The sequence below is a fragment of the Delphinus delphis genome, chromosome 14 (genome assembly GCF_949987515.2).
Source record: "Delphinus delphis chromosome 14, mDelDel1.2, whole genome shotgun sequence".
In the NCBI taxonomy this organism is placed as follows: domain Eukaryota; kingdom Metazoa; phylum Chordata; class Mammalia; order Artiodactyla; family Delphinidae; genus Delphinus; species Delphinus delphis.
The window spans coordinates 40,176,692-40,196,316 of record NC_082696.1 but is presented as its reverse complement, the minus strand read 5'-3'; the positions used below and the strand labels follow the sequence as shown (position 1 = coordinate 40,196,316).

Sequence of the window (19,625 nt, the reverse complement as noted above, 5' to 3'; positions counted from 1 at the left end):
AAGATATTTGGGGACAAATCAGAAGACAAGGCAATAATCCATAGTGACTTGACAAACCAGATGACTTTTATAAATTTTGAAATGACCGACTAGGAGCAGTAGCACTCTAGAGCAAAGTTACAATTTATTTTAAATGTCAAGGAGAACTTCCAGTCAAGAGAGTAGAGACAAAGCACACACAATCTTTTCTTTGGAAGCTTGAAAATGAAAATAAATTCTGAAAAAAATCAGTGTAGGAAATAAATAGACTAGTAGACAGTCATGAAGAGAAAATAATTACTAGAATTTAGAAATGAAGACATACCACAGAACATATCAGAGAGAAATAAAGAGATGATAAGTATTAAGAGTTGAAAGATGAAGAACAGATTGAGAAGCTTCAATTTTATTCAAGAGGATTTTCAGGAGGAATAATTATAGAAAACTGAGGAAAGAAAATATTCAGATATAATGCTTGAAATTTTTCAAGAATTGAAGAAAGATCTGAGTATTTGTATTGAAAAATTCATCAAGACTGAACTAACTGAACAAAAAAAATCACATTTAGACAGATCATAGTCAATGAAAACCCTTTACTGTTTTATAGAAATCAAACAGACTACTTTCTTTTTCTTATAACCTATGTCCTCTGTTATTTTCTATATAAACTTTAATCATTTCTGTCTATATGTTTAAATTTATGCATTTTTTTCATAATATTACTGGAAGCTTTACTTTCACTTTTTGAAATTCTAACCTTCCACTATATTTAAAATATTCATTGGTCATCTCAAGGAGGATTACTTTCCCTTTTGTAATCACCTCTGGCCCCTTCTTTGTGTATATTTTTAAATTATTTTCTTACTTTGTTAGTTTATTATACAAAGAAACATTTCTTATTTATATTTTCAACCTCTATATTTTTCCAGTGTTCTGTGTACAGTAGACCCTCAGTAAACATTTTTTATATAAAACAGTGAATGAATGAACCCAGATAAAGGTCTACAATTATTCCCAGCCATAAACTAGGCTCTTGTCTAAATATTTGATTTATTGGAAGGCTTAGCATTTTAATACTTTCAGGTAAAAACACCATTGGCTCTCATGAGCTGTAGTAAAATTTGCTTAGTTATAATAACTAAAAAGCATCCTCCACAAAGATGTTTGTATTTAGTCAGTTTGAGATAAATACGGATTAATAAAGTTTTCTTTACTCTAAGCAAGTTAAATATAGGAAGATTTTTTAGTTATCTGTTACCACATGAATAATGTGATTAGATTTTCATTTAATGCCCAAAAAGGAGAATATCATAAATTCATGAGTTAGGTTAATAATAACATATTTCCTTATAATAAAGGTTGATAAACATTAGAAATAAAGATTTTGGGATAGGAAGGGTGGAAGGGAGGGAGACGCAAGAGGGAAGAGATATGGGAACATATGTATATGTATAACTGATTCGCTTTGTTATAAAGCAGAAACTAACACACCATTGTAAAGCAATTATACTCCAATAAAGATGTTTAAAAAAATAATAAAGAAAGAAGGTTTCCTAACAATAGATACATGGAAGAGGATTGACGATCACCTGTCCTGAATTGTGCTACTGGGATGCCTTGAGATCTTGAGTGGGCTTTTTCTGAGATACAAATAATCTGTGATTTCTTTCTGAGCTGCAGCCTCTCTCTGTTTTGTTCATTCTGCTCAACTGGGGCCATTTTTCATTTCTCTCTTACCATTTAACATTAAGTTTGACCACTCCACTATAAATCAGTTTTCATTTATTCCTTCTATTCCCTTTCCTGCTTTAATATCAGGGAATAGTTTTTTTAAGATAATTTGAATGAAGTAGGCTAACAGTTGTAGAAAAAAACAAGCCTCTGTATGTATCTGTGTGTCTATGTCTATATTCAGTGCAGAAGGGCTGGCTGATATGAAGAATCTTGAGAGATGAGTATTCTAGGTATCAGACTCTTCCTCCACAAACACTACAGGGCAGAAAAATACTTGCTTTTAAATTAATGATATTTTGACAATTGTATTTACATTAATGGAGTATTTTGTTGCACGATGAGGATTAGAAAAGCACTGTACTTGGCTGATGAAAACTTATATTTTAACTATCAATTTAAATTAATTAAAAATGAGAATTTCTAATGTGTATTCTTTATAAAGCCATATATAAACCCAAAATAGATCCTCAGAAAGAATAATAATAAATATTTTGCATCAAAAAAAGCAAATACTTGAATTTTGACTTTCTAAAATAATGGATATAAAATGTGGACCATTTTCAGTTCACGACTAGTGAACACAGAGAAAACTTATAGTTTCTGGCTGTTTGAGTGATCACGTTCTCATTAGCTGTTGCCTCGCATATTGACAGCTTTGACTCTTTCAGGTAAATGTTTCAATAGGAAAAGATGATGAATAATATGATTAACAGAAAACTTAAATTACTTAAATCTCAGGCTTTACTGGTAACCCATGAAATGTTCTGGTAACACTGCAAGTATAATGAATAATCTTAGATAATGGCTGCATAATGTAAGGAGTGCTCTCTGTTTCCATTCCTTCCATAAAGCAATTGTGGTTACAGTTGGCATTTTTGAGTATAAATGCTGCGTCTATAATACCAGCTCCCCTGAAAAGTTTGGCAGTAAGTGAGATTGATGACTGAGAACTACAAAACTGTCTTGAAATCACTGGCCTTTCTGAAACATTTGGAGCATCCATCTTTGTCCTCTCATTTGAGTATCACAGAATTGGAAATCAGGTGATCTAGATTACAGTTCAGGCCCTGCCTCAAGCTGGTTGTGTGACCTTGGGCATCTCTCATAAATCTCTTGAGTTTACCTATTTTATTGCAAAATGAAGGGGTTAAATTAGATTGCTGTTAAAGTTCCTTATAGGCCAGCTCTACAATTCTGTGACTCTAAAAACATCTGTTAATATATAAAAAACATATGTACTTTGTTTTTTGGGTTTCTTTTGGAATGGGGAAGGAAAAAAATTCCTTTATGTTGGGTTCAAATGAGAAAATATTATCCATAAAGTCCACAGAGTGTTGGAGATGTGGGAACAGTTTCTTACACCATAAAACAGTCCCACACTCACATCCCCACCAGGCTCCTTTTCTCCATAAAACTTAGGACATTAATTCTCTACCTTCGAACCTATTTGGCTATACCTTCTTAGCAAGCAAAACTTTTTTTTTCTAGATTCCTTTCTCTTCTCTTGCCCTATTAACTCTCAGCCCCCTTAAATGGTTTTCTGTCCCACTGAGAATCTTTGTCTGGCTCTATTTTCTGCTTCTATATTCAGTCACTCAGGTCGCTCTACTTCCACTGCTGATTGGAGATGACGGGTAGAAGGGAGGTTGGAAATGGTTCTTTGATCATGAACTGGCCTTAGAGTGGAATAGATAAAAGATGATCCAAGCTCTCAGTATACAGAAAATTCCTGCTTTCATGTTGCCTCTATGATAGGAAAATGATGTCTTTCTTTGTCTGTGCCCAAGAAGAGGGTGGGGAGGTGGACCAAAATCTGCTCTACCACCTGCTGCCCTGGGAGAATCCCTTCAGTCTTGAAAACTCCCTCTCTTCATAGTAGATAAAAAAGAATTCACTTGAACGACTGCTTGTCACACAGCAGGGAGTTAATAGTTTCGCTGCCCACTTAGGTGCCTGCTTTAGGTCATCCATCTGTGGGAACTTGTCATTTATTGCTTTGCTTTGTAAAATGGCTACTTTATAAATTCTCCTTTGAATATATTCATTCTTTTTTTTAACATCTTTATTGCAGTATAATTGCTTTAAAATGGTGTGTTAATTTCTGCTGCATAACAAAGTTAATCAAGCATACATATACATATATCCCCATATCTCCTCCCTCTTGCGTCTCCCTCCCACCCTCCCTATCGCGCCTCTCAAGGTGGACAGAAAGCACCAAGCTGATCTCCCTGTGCTATGCGGCTGCTTCCCACTAGCTATCTGTTTTACATTTGGTAGTGTATATATGTCCATGCCACTCTTTCACTTCATCCCAGCTTACCCTTCGCCCTCCCCGTGTCCTCAAGTCCATTCTCTATGACTGCCTCTTTATTCCTGTCCTTCCCTTAGGTTCTTTGGGACCTTTTTTTTTTCTTTTTTAGATTCCATATATATGTGTTAGCATACGGTATTTGTTTTTCTCTTTCTGACTTACTTCACTCTGTATGACAGTCTCTAGGTCCATCCACCTAACTACAAATAACTCAATTTCATTATTTTTATGGCTGAGTAATATTCCATTGTATATATGTGCCACATCTTCTTTATCCATTCATCTATCGATGGACACTTAAGTTGCTTCCATGTCCTGGCTATTGTAAATAGAGCTGCAATGAACATTGTGGTACATGACTCTTTTAGAATTATGGTTTTCTCAGGGTATATGCCCAGTAGTGGGATTCCTGGGTGGTACGATAGTTCTATTTTTAGTTTTTTGAGGAACCTCCATACTGTTCTCCATAGTGGCTGTATCAATTTACATTCCCACAAACATTACAAGAGGGTTCCTTTTTCTCCACATCTTCTCCAGCATTTATTGTTTGTAGATTTTTTGATGATGGCCATTCTGACTGGTGTGAGGTGATACCTCATTGTAGTTTTGATTTGCCTTTCTCTAATGACTAATGATGTTGAGCATTCTTTCATGTGTTTGTTGGCAATCTGTATATCTTCTCTGGAGAAATGTCTATTTAGGTCTTCTGCCCATTTTTGGATTGGGTTGCTTGTTTTTTGTTATTGAGCTGCATGAGCTGCTTGTATATTTTGGAAATTAATCCTTTATCAGTTGCTTCACTTGCAAATGTTTTCTCCCCTTCTGAGGGTTGTATTTTCGTCTTGTTCCTTGCTTTGCTGTGCAAAAGCTTTGAAGTTTCATTAGGTCCCATTTGTTTATTTCTGTTTTTATTTCCATTTCTCTAGGAGGTGGGTCAAAAAAGAGCTTGCTGTGATTTATGTCATGGAGTGTTCTGCCTATGTTTTCCTCTAAGAGTTTTATAGTGTCTAGCCTTATATTAAAGAATCCATTTTGAGTTTATTTTTGTGTATGGTGTTAGGGGATGTTCTAATTTCATTCTTTTATGTGTAGCTGTCCAGTTTTCCCAGCACCACTTATTGAAGAGGCTGTCTTTTCTTCCTTGTATATTCTTGCCTTCTTTATCAAAAATACAGTGACCATATGTGCATGGGTTTATCTTTGGACCTTCTATCCTGTTCCATTGATCTCTATTTCTGTTTTTGTGCCAGTACCATACTATCTTGATTACTGTAACTTCTGTAGTATAGTCTGAAGTCAGGGAGCCTGATTCCTCCAGCTATGTTTTTCTTTCTCAATATTGCTTTGGCTATTCAGGGTCTTTTGTGTTTCCATACAAATTGTGAAATTTTTTCTTCTAGTTCTGTGAAAAATGCCAGTGATAGTTTGATAGAGATTGCATTGAATCTGTAGATTGCTTTGGGTAGTATAGTCATTTTCACAATGTTGATTCTTCCAATCCAAGAACACGGTATATCTCTCCATCTGTTGTATCATCTTTAATTTCTTTCATCAGTGTCTTATAGTTTTCTGAATAATGGTCTTTTGTCTCCTTAGGTAGGTTTATTCCTAGGTATTTTATTCTTTTTGTTGCAATGGTAAATGGGAGTGTTTCCTTTATTTCTCTTTCAGATTTTTCATCATTAGTGTGTAGGAATGCAAGAGATTTCTGTGCATTAATTTGGATCCTGCTACTTTACCAAATTCATTGATCAGCTCTAGTAGTTTTCTGTAGTAGCATATCTAGGATTCTCCATGTATAGTATCATGTCATCTGTAAACAGTGACAGTGACAGCTTTACTTCTTTTCTGATTTGGATTCCTTTTATTTCTTTTTCTTCTATGATTGCTTTGGCTAAAACTTCCAAAACTATGTTGAATAATAGTGTTGAGAGTGGGCAACCTTGTCTTGTTACTGATCTTAGTGGAAATGGTTTCTGTTTTTCACCATTGAGGACAATGTTGGCTGTGGGTTTGTCATACATGGCCTTTATTACATTGAGGTAAGTTCCCTCTATGCCTATTTTCTGGAGGGTTTTTATCATAAATGGGTATTGAATTTTGTTGAAAGCTTTCTCTGCATCTATTGAGATGATCATATGGTTTTTCTCCTTCAGTTTGTTAATATGGTGTATCACGTTGATTGATTTGTGTATATTGAAGAATACTTGCATTCCTGGGATAAACCCCACTTGATCATGGTGTATGATCCTTTTAATGTGCTGTTGGATTCTGTTTGCTAGTATTTTGTTGAGGATTTTTGCATCTATGTTCATCAGTGTTATTGGCCTGTAGTTTTCTTTTCTTGTGGCATCTTCGTCTTGTTTTGGTATCAGCATGATGGTGGCTTCGTAGAATAAGTTTCGGAGTGTTTCTCCCTCTGCTGTACTTTGGAAGAGTTTGAGAAGGATAGGTGAAAAACATATGTACTTTGAATTGAAGGAAACTACTGCTATTATTTTGCAAATAAGTAAATATTTGAATTTAATCCATGAATCTTGAATCAGCTACATTTTTGCCCATTGATATCCATTGCGAGCACATTTCTTTTTTTTTTTAATGTTTATTTATTTGGTTGCACTTGGTCTTAGTTGTGGCAGGCAGCTTCCTTAGTTGTGGCATGTGAACTCTTAGTTGTGGCATGCACGTGAGATCTAGTTCCCTGACCAGGGATTGAACCTGGGCCCCCTGCATTTGGAATGCAGAGTCTTATCCACTGCACCAACAGGGAAGGCCCTTGAGCACATTTGTAACGCCAACTTTAAAAATCTTTATATCTGATAACTCAAAAGCTAAGTGTTAGGCACACATCATTTTTTTCAGAACTATCCGAAGATGAAATACTTTGCAGATTATCAGAATAACTAAAATCTCTGTTTTTTCTACCGTGTTAACATTTTTATCTCTGATGTGTTGTTTCACTGAAAAAAAAAATCTGTCCAAATATACATCCAACTCAATGTTGCTTCACAAAATAACTGGCCCACAGTTTAGATCCCACAGAAATACCAGGTAGAACATTACGAAGGATTTAACATGCATAGCAGAAGAGGAATAAACATGACTGTAATTCTCTTGAACTCACTTATTTCTTATTAAAAACAAGTCCATATTATAGAAAGCAGGAAAAATAATGAAAATAACAGGAAATCTAGGCTTTCTGGTTACCGTATATCTGATGGATTGACCACCATAGCTAAGTGAAAGTGTATCTCTGGAGATAACAAGAAAACTGAAAATGGACAATTGTGCCTTGAGGAGCTATTGTTGACTTGAGCATAGATAGCTAAATCATTATGCAATTGCTGGTGATCCAATATACATATATTGATTTCCTCTCACACACAGTGCAGGCTTATCTAGAATGGACTTAATTCTGGCAGTAAATGAAAGAGTCATCCTATTATTAATTATGACAACAAATTAATAATTATTTGAACATTTACTATGTGTGAGGCTATGAGCTAAAAAATTTTTGTAATTATCCTATTTTATTCTTCAAAACTCCAGTGTGGTTAGTACTATCATTATCTCCATTTTTCAGATAAGGCAACTAAAATTTAAGGATTATAAGTAATTTATCCAAGTTTATATATCCAGGAAGTGGTATCAGTGGTTCCTTTTTTATTTTTTTAATATCGATTTATTTGGCTGTGCTGGGTCTAGTTGCAGCACATGGGATCTTTGTTGCCATGTGCAGCACCTTTGTTGGGGCATGCAGTATCTTTTAGTTGCAGCATGTGGATTCTTATTTGTGGCATGCATGTGGGATCTAGTTCCCTGACCAACTATCAAACCCGGCCCCCTGCACTGGGAGCACGGAATCTTAACCACTGGACCATCAGGCAGGTCTGGGTGGTCCAAAGCCAATTTTTTTAATCAATATAGTATATTGTTTGAATATTAGATTGAAACTGTGTCAGAAAGGTGGAAGAGAATAAGCCTTCTAGGATCACAGGCTGTGCTGTTGGCTACACTGTAGTCCCTGATTCATTGTATTTGGGTGTTTTATCTCTCCAAAATTACAAAACTCCTCTAGGGCAGAAAAGTGTGAGTCCTTCCCTTTATCTCGCCAAAGGGCTAGCACAACATGTTGGGGAGCAACATGTTTTGGTTGTTCCATTGGTAAATTTTATTTTCTAATATTTGATTTATAAGTACTCCCACAACATTTAAAAAAATGTAGCTGTGTGAGAATCCAAGTGAAGTGGATGAAAACACTGACTGTACAAACAGCAATTTTCAAAATAATATTTCTTCAAGATTGAGGAAGAGGATGGATAGTGAAATTATTTTTTTCCTCCTGTTTTTGTTCCTAAACAAGCTCTGTTCACAATTCAAGTATGAATTGTTAAAATAATTAAATAAGGAGGCCATTAGACTGAAGGGGCTCTAATGCCTTGGTAGCCCATAAGCAAACCAAAACTTGAGCCAGAGTCCATGCACTAGAATGTAAGAAAGTGAAACTCAAGAACAACCAGTCATAAACAACGAACTAGGCTTTACAACATAAGGCAACTGCTTAAGCTATAACTAATCAAAGAATTGATTTGCTTTGCTTCACTGACTTCTCTATAAAAACCTTGCCTCTATCTCCTCTTAGTGGAACACTCCTTCACCTTTGGTTTCATGCTGCCAGATTCCAATCCATGTAAGCTCCAATAAACTGTTGAATATTTTGATGTGCCTCATTTTACCTTTTAACATAGTTTTCTGCCCCTTCTTCCCTACAGTGACTTTGTACAAAAAAGAAATTAGATCAGAGGAAGACAAGGGACAAAAAGGGAAATGATGTTTACACTTAACTAATAACAAAGAGAATAAAAATAAAACCTTCCAAAAACGAGGGCTTGGGAAGATATTTCATCTCTCTCAAATTTCAGTGTAAAAATTGTTCATAAATAATTTCTTTTTCATTGTATGATTATCTAAACATAAATACATTTCCACTAATAAGAGATACTCAATAGTCACATTTCTATAACTTAGTTCAGGTCTACCTTCTGTCCTCTCTAATTCCACTAATTCTAGCTTCATCAGCTTTACTCTTGTTACCATATGGTTCCCATTAAAAAACTAAAAAGTAGAATATATTTCACTTCCTATAAAAGCAAATGTTACAAAAGAATTTAAGGAAATGACTTTGGTAGCAACACATAAAGCTTTCACTCCTAAACGACAAGAGAGCTGTAGGAAAATTGGAGAGGTATTATTTGTACAACAAACACAGTAATTGTTTTTTCTGTGAGATTGGAAATCTTGCTATCATGTTTATTTCCCAACTGTTTTCCTTGACAAACTAAACTTATTTTATTTGGGTGAATATGTTGTCCAGAATTGTACCAGTGACATGACTTGAATTATCTCTGTCCATAAAAACCATTAGTTGACAGATACCTTCAGAAGGTGTGATATATAACTTTACATAAACTGTGTTATGAGGAAATTTATCTTTTTTCAACAGTATTTTTAAAACCTCTGCATAGATATTTCCCCATGAAATAAGTGTTTAAGTAGCCAAAGGAAAGTTGGTATATTTCTAATTCATTCCTAATGATAAAATATAAACATTTGTTAATTACAGTTCTTTTGGGAGGGAAAATCCACCTTTTTTAGTTAACTATGGAAAAATTATTTGTTCTATAATTTATATAGAACTAACATTTTAAAATTAAACAAACACATATAGCATTTTAAAATTACTTAAAACCAATTGATAACATATTTCAAAAGAAAATGACATTTTGAGTTATTAGTGATAAATTTCTTGGCTCCAGAAACTGTTATTCCAGTCTTCGATGCATCATATCCAATCTTTATCTATAAAATAGAACTTGAAAAATCTTATGGATATCTGGCTACTTTTCTAAAACTTCTTTTTTATCTGTCTTAATTCCTAGATCAGCAGTAATGAGCATACATCAGGAAGCTAATACCTACTTGTCGATGGATTAAGTTAGATCATTACAGTCCAAAAATTTTATTGTGCTTTAAGTGAGCTAGTCTTCTGATAATAAACCATTTACCTATTTTATGTTCTTAGTCTTTTGACATTAGACACTTTAAATTTTACTTCAACGATGGTAATAGAAGCAAGAAATCATTTACTAGCAACGTACAGAGACATGAAATTATTTAATAAATATAAAATTATATTTGATAGAAAATATTTGTCATCTTTTAATTCTGATGAAAGTTTTAGAATTATTAAATTTATTGCTTAGCATGTTTTGTTTACATTTTTTGTTATACTCATATCAGAAACATGAAGTGTATTTAGATTTTACTGTTTCTAACAAGCAATCCCTAAATTTGTATGCCTTAAAGTAATACAATTTTGATTTTTGTTCAACTATATTTCCTCACAAATTGAGAGGAACAGTTCCTGATTAATTACTAAAAAAAATACAGACAGATGGAGTATCCACCATCTTGGATGTTTCCCTCTCTGTGTCAAAGGGTCTCACACAGGCAATTAAATATCAGGCCTGAACACTGTGGTACATGACTCTTTTGCAGCAGTATTTACAATAGCCAGGACATGGAAGCAACCTAAGTGTCCACTGACAGATGAATGGTAAAGAAGATGTGGCACATATATACAATGGAATATTACTCAGCCGTAAAAAGATACGAAATTGAGTTATTTTTAGTCAGGTGGATGGACTAGAATCTGTCCTACAGAGTGAAGTAAGTCAGTAAGAGAAAAAGAAATACCTTATGCTAACACATATATATGGAATCTAAAAAAAAAGGGGGGCGTTCTGAAGAACCTAGGGGCAGGGCAGGAATAAAGATGCAGACGTAGAGAATGAACTTGAGGACACAGGGAGGGGGAATGGTAAGCTGGGAAGAAGTGGGAGAGTTGCACAGACATATATAAACTACCAAATGTAAAACTGATAGCTAGTGGGAAGCAGCCACATAGCACAGGGAGATCAGCTCAGTGCTTTGTGACCACCTAGAGGCGTGGGATAGGGAGGATGGGAGGGAGACGCAAAAGGGAAGAGATATGGCGATATATGTATAGCTGATTCAGTTTGTTAAAATCAGAAACTAACACAGCATTGTAAAGCCCTTATTACTCCAATAAAGATGTTAAAAAAAATAATAAATATCAAGCCTGAAAATGAGATACAAGATTTATTTACCAGAACTACATGGAAATACCAAACACTTACAAAGGAGAATGAAAAAGCAATCCTACCATGTTTCATGGAAGATATAGAGCTGTAATTAACTTTTTGAGCAGCAAAATGGCTGTTACATTGTTTGTTACGGTTTTTGGTTGCAACGACATTTTATATATATTGTAATTGAGTATAGTATAGTGGCTAAAAGTGCATATTCTAGACCTGGAATGCTCAATTTTAAATCCTGGCTCTGCCTTTTAATTAGCTATAAGTTGAGCAATTACTTAGATTCTTTGTTCTTTAGTTTTCTCATCTGGGTATGTTGGTATCTTCCATAAAGTGTCATTCTAAATGTTAAATATGGTAATATGTGTAAAACACTTAGAACAGTGACTGGCATAGAAACTGTTAAAATGTTGGCGTATGAGCTCAATATAATGCTGTAAAATCACTTCTCATTGTCATTGTAGATAGGATTTATGTATTTCATGTCAATGTATGTGAGTGCTTTAGGATTAATTGGATTAGATCTAAGATTCAAATATACTTGATGTATAGTTAAATGAACTGTCTTCTTTTCCCTGACTTTATGTGTATCTACAAATTCACAGGAATATCTGAAGGAAAGAATCTCAACTGGGACGAAGCATGGACTGTGTCTTATATCAGCAAAAATAGCCTGGAAAACCTAAGACTGACAGAGGTAAGTGCAAGTAAGGACAAGGATGGGTAAGTTCAGGCCTGGCCTACCTGCAATGTTGCTCTCACAGTTTCTGGAAGGAGACTGCAATGAGTGAGAAGTGAGGACCCCTCTTTCTGTTGCAACGGTGGTGGGTAGGCTCTTGGTTCTGTCTTCCATGGCAATAATTCCCAAAGCAGTGGCAGCAGAAACTCTGATTGGCAATAATGAGGAATTGTCTCTTACTGAATTTAGTTGGTTCATAAGGAGAATATTCACAAAATTACTACGGAATTATCGGTAGTGATCTAGTTTTGAAAATGCCTTAAGTCTGTAAAATCTTCTTAGACATATTCTTAGTGTGTACAAATTCTTCGCCTAGCAGGAAATTTGATTTTTCATCAAAATTAATGACTGAATCACAACATGGATAATTATACTTGGTAATACCATTACAAAAGTAAGAATAACTATGAAGTAATGGTACTAGAGTTCTGTAGTTCATAAAATAATACTGTAGGCATTTCTTTTAAAAAGTTTTTTTTAAGTATATATGAGCAGAATTAATTCCAAACCTGATCTCTTTAAAAGTTATCAATTGCTTGAAAATATGGGTATGATGATATGATGATATGATGGTAGTTTCATTAAAATAAAATTTACATACATAATTATGTAGATTTGTTCATCAATTGTACATTTATTAACTTAATTATGATTTACTGAATAATACTGAAGGGACTAAATATCTTGGTTTGGTATAATTAAGCCCACACAGGTCTAACAAGTCATAGTATATATCCTGTAAATATACAGGTTTTATTGGGAAAAAAATCACATAGTGGAAAGAGAAGCACATGGTTACTAGGTATTTAGTATCTTTGACTAGGTCATCTGAAAAGAAGTTCTTGTGGTTCATTTTGTAACTAGGTCCCTAGGCCAGCTATGAGCACATGTTGGCACTGATACGAATATTTACTGTCACTTCCCTCTAAATCTCTAAATAGGACAGTATTGATAAGGAAAAAAACAGCACAAGGAAGTAAAAAAAATCTGATCAATTGATCCATTGTGATGCTCAATCAGGACTCCTGTGAACACTCTAGATGAGGTGAAAGGATCCAGCTGCTCTCATTCCTAGTTTCCAGGATTAAACTGGGCCAGCTCTATGCTGCCAAACGTGGAGCTGCTTAGAGCTTAGAGCCCTAAGTGAGGGGGACTCTTTCTTCCTCCTATTCTATTTTCTTACAATATATGTTAGAAATACTTAATACATATGGTTTAAACAGAGCAAGGTTTAGACACCAAGGTATCTGAGTATGAAGGCCAAGTATACATGAAGATGTCAGGGCTTAGATGAATTTGAGCTTATATACAATGACCTTCGGTGAAGCTGGAAACAAGCCTGTAAAAGAGCTTTCCCACCTCTTACACACTACCCAGTCTCCTAGAAAGTTGATCTTAGCTGCAGATTCTCCCCTTGGACCTTTAGAGAAATAAAAACTACAAATGTCCAGTAAATATATTGGGGTCTCTTATGACCATCTGCTTGTCTTGATACATATATTTCAAGCCATGTCTATATAATCGAAATACATCAGATCTGACTTTTAAAAAGTCAATCATAATGATCCCAGAAATCCAAATCTATGGTTAGGCTTCCAGATTAATCAAAATGGGTCCTTCTTTGCAAATCAGTGAGCAAAATAAAAGCTGTTATATGGTCCATAGTTTTAATATATGAATATTCAACTCCTCACACTAATACTCATATATAAGTTGAGGTCACATTTGCCACAAATTCTTTTAAAATTTGGTTTTAGAGCTTTTATGACTTTTGAAGATTGATTAAATTACATTTAATGATTGTGGATCTGACTTGCAGATTCATTTTAGGAACCAGGAATAAGGAAGCCTCAGATCTATTAAATTTAACTAAAGTGCAGACAAAATTCCCAAATGAGCATCATAATGGATCTCATGTACATATATTTTAAAAGACTGGGCTATTTTTTCCTTATCCGTGCCAATTTTGTGATATTTAGAAGGTACCAACTCTAAGAGACCAATATCAAAGCAAACAGGCATTTGAAGCTGACCTAAGAAGCCACAAAATGTGCAGCAAGAACTTGTTCAGTTGACTGAGTCAAAGCTACTAAATAGAGTTCTAGGCCATGGGTTAAGACCCAAATTTTAATATTGAACAATCCAAGCAGATGCTTGAAGTTGATAGTTTTTGAAAGAATTTTTCATTTTCATATGAATATCCAGTACAATCAAAAATGTACAAATGCATGTATAGAGAAATAATTATGAGGCACGCTTATTAGAAACATATGTATATATGTATATGTATATGTATTTAGAGTGGCATTAAGATCACTCAAAACTAATGAGATGAAATCAGAGAAAGATAATTTCAAACTTCTGTTAAAAGCATTTGAATATAAATGAGAAGGAAATAAAATCATACTCCCTAAAAATGATCCTTCCTTTAAATTTATTAATGTATATACTCGTCCATTTATTCTTTCAGTCAAGCAATATTTAATGAGTGCTGAGTTGCAAAAATCAACATAATGTTAAGCCGAGCTTTGAGTTGCTCATAATATTCATCAAACCTTGGGCTAGTGGCAAGTATACTTTCAAATAATGAAATCAGGAATGTCTTTAAATTTAGAGAGTAAGTTCTTGGTGGCGGATAAGAACTTTGGATTTTGAGCCAGTCGTGACCCTGGGCATAAAATTCAAGTAGTGTAGCTGTGGCTTGTTTATTTCTCAGCAATGCCTTTCCATTTATCCAGTATGTAGGAGAGGAAGTTTACATTATTGTGCTCTTTACAGAGGAAATTTACATTATTGTACAGTAACACACTGCATAGTGAAACACATGCAGTTGAATACAAAGTTTTAAAGAACCCTTGGGAAAACTTAGTGTTTAATTTTACCCTTATCTTTTTTCTCTATCACTTGGCTACTACATAGATTTTGGTGATTTTTATATCTTATTCTCATTTTTAATAGAGAATTTTAGGTTACTGATTTAAGATTATTTATTTTCTAATGTAAGTATTTAAAAGCTTCAAGTTTCTCTCTATGTATGGCTTTATCTATGTGGTATTTTGAAATGTTACCAGATTCTAAAGATTTCAAACATGGCTTCTATTAGTTAATCTGTTTGATACAAATATAACTGAACAATCTCTGTTTACAGTTAAAAATAAAAATTAAGACTAGACAAGCTAAAGAACTAGTACTCAGAGCGTGGCTGAGAGGCACTCCAGCTTACCCATGCACACATTTTCTAGTGATCACCGGGAAGTCCTTTCACCTTGACGCACAACAAAGGTATGCTTCTCACTCCCAGTACATCCCACAGCCTGAAGAGGGCTTCACGAACACTCTAAAACTTTTTTTTTCCTCCTCTTTTCCTCCTTTCTATTTTGTTCAGCCTCTTGAACTTTACAACTCTCAGGAACCAATCTTTTTATGGCAGAAAGCTGCATGAGTGATAATCCAACTGAGCAGTGTCATCCACCGGAAGGATGACACTGGAAATTGCATGATTTGTTAAGGAAGGAAATTGTCACATTCTGAAGTGTTTCACTGTGAGTCCAAGCCCAAGGACATCTTCACACATACTGTTCCTCTCACACCCACCCCAAATTATACTGCTTCATGAACTTCAAGTCATGAATGCTCATGTAGCTATAGTGCAAAAGGGCGATTTATTTAATTAATGTTCTCAATAAAGTCTTAAAGGTGAAAAAATGCTGTAAGTTGTTGGAGATAATTTGTTGGGTTCTATTGTACATTAATGTTATTAACGAATTGCAGCTAGTGTTTAACATTTGCTTAGTTCTAAATATAGATAATTTCACTCTAACTCATAAAATAGGAACTTTATAAACCAAGTAAATTAAAGTTTTATTATTTTCAATATAAAAAATTTTCTAAATTATTTGAAAACGGATTTTCAGTAGGGGAGGTGTTTGAGCAGCAAAATGGCTGTTAACGTTGTTTGTTATGGTTTTTGGTTGCAATGGCACATGATTAACCATTTGGCAAAAAGCCTAAAGCAAGGAGAATTTTAATACTGAAGTATTAACTTCATGAAACTATTAAAATATTTCAAAAATAAATTAGATATACACACTTTTAAGGGAGCTGTTTATTGTGAAACAAGAGGTACATATTTTTCTGGAAAAAGCAGTGGAATGGGACAAATTGATTTTTGGCAAATTATGGATGTCCTGATAGTCTCTGACAGTCCTTATTTATAAATGAAGAACTTGTTGCTAAGGTCTCTTCCAGTCATAAAATTACAATTTTATTTTTTAAATAGAAATTTCAATATTCTTAATTCATAAGAATATTGAATGTTATAAATAGATATTAAATTTAAATCTTGTTTAAATGTGATGTAAACTTTGAAGACACTGTTGAATAAATAATTTCTTTTATATTATACTTGAATTCTAATTTGAATTGTCTATATTCATATAACTCAGTTTTGTATTAATATTTTCATAATTTCAAAGCCCTAGAAGAACAATCATATTCAGTGATATCTCCTGCAAGGTAGATATATATATATATATGTATGTATAATTTAATATATATATGAGTAAATAGACGTCTAATACATCATTTTAATTCTTCTTTTTTTTTTCTTCCTGGCTGCTGTGGGAATTATAACATGCATTTATTCATCATAATTCTGGGTCAGATTAGTACTAACTTAATTCTGGTAAATGTAAAGGCATTGTAGCCATTCAGAAAATGTAAGTTACTCCTTCCCACCTTAAAAAGTGTAATCTTGGGGATTTCAGGCCCTTTCTGTTCTTTCTTGTTTCATCTTTTGCCACCTTAGCTACCACAGCAAAAAGAAACCAAGGGATCCATTGAGCTAGGATTAGATTTGTCATTTTTCAATTTTGTTGGTATATTTTACCTCTCATAACAGATGACAGCTCACCTTCTATTTCACATATGGGTGATTCCAAAGCCATCCAGGCATCAGGGCTTCAGCAACCCCACCTCTTTCTTTTCCCCAAACAACGCTTTAGTCATGTTTCTGTGAAGGGAGGTCGTTTTAACAAATTCCATCATTGCTACTACTTGGATTGGGAGTCCCAAGGCCACTCACATATTTGGCGATTTGTTAGACGGACTCAGGGGACTCGAAGGCTATTATACTTATGGCTGTGAAATACTACAGAGAACGAATACACAACAGGATTAGCAAGGGGAAAAAGACACATCTCGCAGAGACTGAATGAATCCCACCACAGGTTTCCTATGTGCTCCTCAAAGGGGCGACAGAACACACACCTTCCTCCACCAGTGAAATGTACACGACTTCCGCACAGGAAAGTCTGTTTGAGACTCAGAGTCCAAGGTTTTATTAGGGGCTGGTCACATAGGCACTCTGCCTAGCCACAGCTACCAAAATTCGATATTCCCAGAAGGAAAGCATTTGTTCACCATAAATCACATTGCCTATACAAACAGTCTACACAGAGCAGTACAGAGACTTGATCAGTTTACAGAACATTTCAAAGCCAAACTTCCTGAAGCCAGCCAAGGGCCAGCTCTGCAAACAAGCCCTTCTAAGGACCAGTCCTGCTGTGTTAACTCTGTCCTGAACGTCCTAACATGCTGTCATTACTCAATTCCTATTTGAGTCTGTCTTTAATGCATGTTGTCCGATTACATTCTCCCAATAATTTACTGAGACACATATTGTTATTCCCCTTCTACTTTTCTGATGAGAAAACTGAGAATCAGAGAGAGAAAATTAATTTCAAAAGGTCATATAAGTAGGAAGAGGTAGCAAGGTTTGACTTTGAAGTCAAGATTTTATTCATTAAATATACCCGCATTGTATGTCTTCAAAAAATATTTACTGAATGAGCAGATATCAAGTGACTTCGGACTGAAGGTACCATATTATTTAATATAGCAGTATATGTGTAGAACCCTGTATTCTTACTGTAACTCTGTGAATTAAGGCAAAACTTATTATTCCCATTAGACAGAAGAGGAAAATCAAGAGCTGAAGTATATAGAAATATACAGCTATTATTTATCACTTAGAATTTAAATAAACTTCCTAATTCATTCCATGCTTTCTTTCTACACCAAGAAATATGTGTTTCTCATCACAACTATGTTTTTTAAATGCTCTAATTCATATGCCCAAGCACTGTCAGAGACAGGAAAACTCCTTGCCATTTTGGAAAGAGATAAAGCTCAAAGGATTAAATATAAATTATAATCATTTTTAGAATGCAGCTCAGTTGAGTAGGAAAGCTTCTCTAGACTGTTCTTCAGGGATGGATATTAATCCAGCACACAGTAGTTTGCTCACACATCACATCAAGGCAGAGCCACTAATGTGTGGCAAGCTTGAATTTCAGGGTTCTCACAGAAAAAAATTCGTTCAGACAATACTCTTTTTTACTTTTTCATTGTAATACTAAATGCTGACATTTGTGCAGAAAACTATAAAGAAAAAGAAAAATGTTGGAGATTAGTCCAACAATTAATGTAATTTGGCAAGAGCAAAATATGATGTATAAAATAATTTTCTTTACAATCCTTAAAATAATCACAAATATTTGTCCCTAAAAGAGAACAACTAGAAATTCAGACATTATCATGGAGGTAACTAAAGCATTTCTTTTAGTCAGTTGAGAATATGCAAGGAGTGTGCTTTTAGAGCTTAAGTTTCAAAAAATGTTAATATAATTTTTTTCTGGTCTTTCTCTCTCCCCTGATGTTAGCAGATTATCATTAATACAGATTTTAATATTTATTGTTAGTCTTTTAAACTAATAAGGGAACTCTAAATCAACACAAGGTGCATATACTGAGTGCCTACTATCAATTAGAAAGCTTTCTAGGTGGTTTAAAGTACAGCTAGGGCTGAGAACTATTGAATTAGAGAATGCCCATTCTGTTGTTTACATAACCTTTTTCAGTTAACAATTGTGATACATTTCCACATCAACGATACAAAATGTGCATTTTCTATAGCTAGATAGCAGTCCATATAAAATTAAATATATTATAATTTTGAAGAATACAAGGCATACTTTTGTATAGATGTCTTTTTTTTTAATCAGGTACTTCTTGTTAATTTATTACTGGTAAATGTATAGATGTCTTTATTTTTTTTAACATCTTTATTGGAATATAATTGCTTTATAATGGTGTGTTAGTTTCTGCTTTATAACAAAGTGAATCAGCTATACATATACATACATCACCATATCTCCTCCGTCTTGTGTCTCCCTCCCACCCTCCCTATCCCACCCCTCTAGGTGGTCACAAAGCACCTAGCTGATCTCCCTGTGCTATGCGGCTGCTTCCCAATAGCTATCTACCTTACCTTTGGTAGTGTGTATATGTCCATGCCACTCTCTCACTTTGTCACAGCTTACCCTTCCCCCTCCCCATATCCTCTAGTCCATTCTCTAGTAGGTCTGTGTCTTTATTCCCGTCTTGCCCCTAGGTTCTTCATGACCTTTTTTTTTCTTAGATTCCTTATATATGTATTAGCATATGGTATTTGTTTTTCTCTTTATGACTTACTTCACTCTGTATGACAGACTCTAGGTCCATCCACCTCACTACAAATAACTCAATTTCATTTCTTTTATGGCTGAGTAATATTCCATTGTATATATGTGCCACATCTTCTTTATCCATTCATCTGTTGATGGAAGATGTCTTTAAATACCAA

The 19,625-nt window shown here is 34.4% G+C and overlaps 1 long non-coding RNA gene across 2 annotated transcripts in view; it reads left to right on the top strand.

Annotated features, from left to right (window-relative positions):
- Window positions 1–19,625, top strand: part of LOC132437291 (uncharacterized) — a 464,385-nt gene that overhangs the window by 388,552 nt on the left and 56,208 nt on the right. The window contains exon 3 of one of the 2 annotated variants that reach the window (XR_009521997.1): window positions 11,808–11,899. This is a non-coding gene — a long non-coding RNA (uncharacterized lncRNA). Of the gene's footprint in view, window positions 1–11,807; window positions 12,300–19,625 lie in introns of those variants that run through there. The other variant, XR_009521996.1, reaches the window with a different exon arrangement.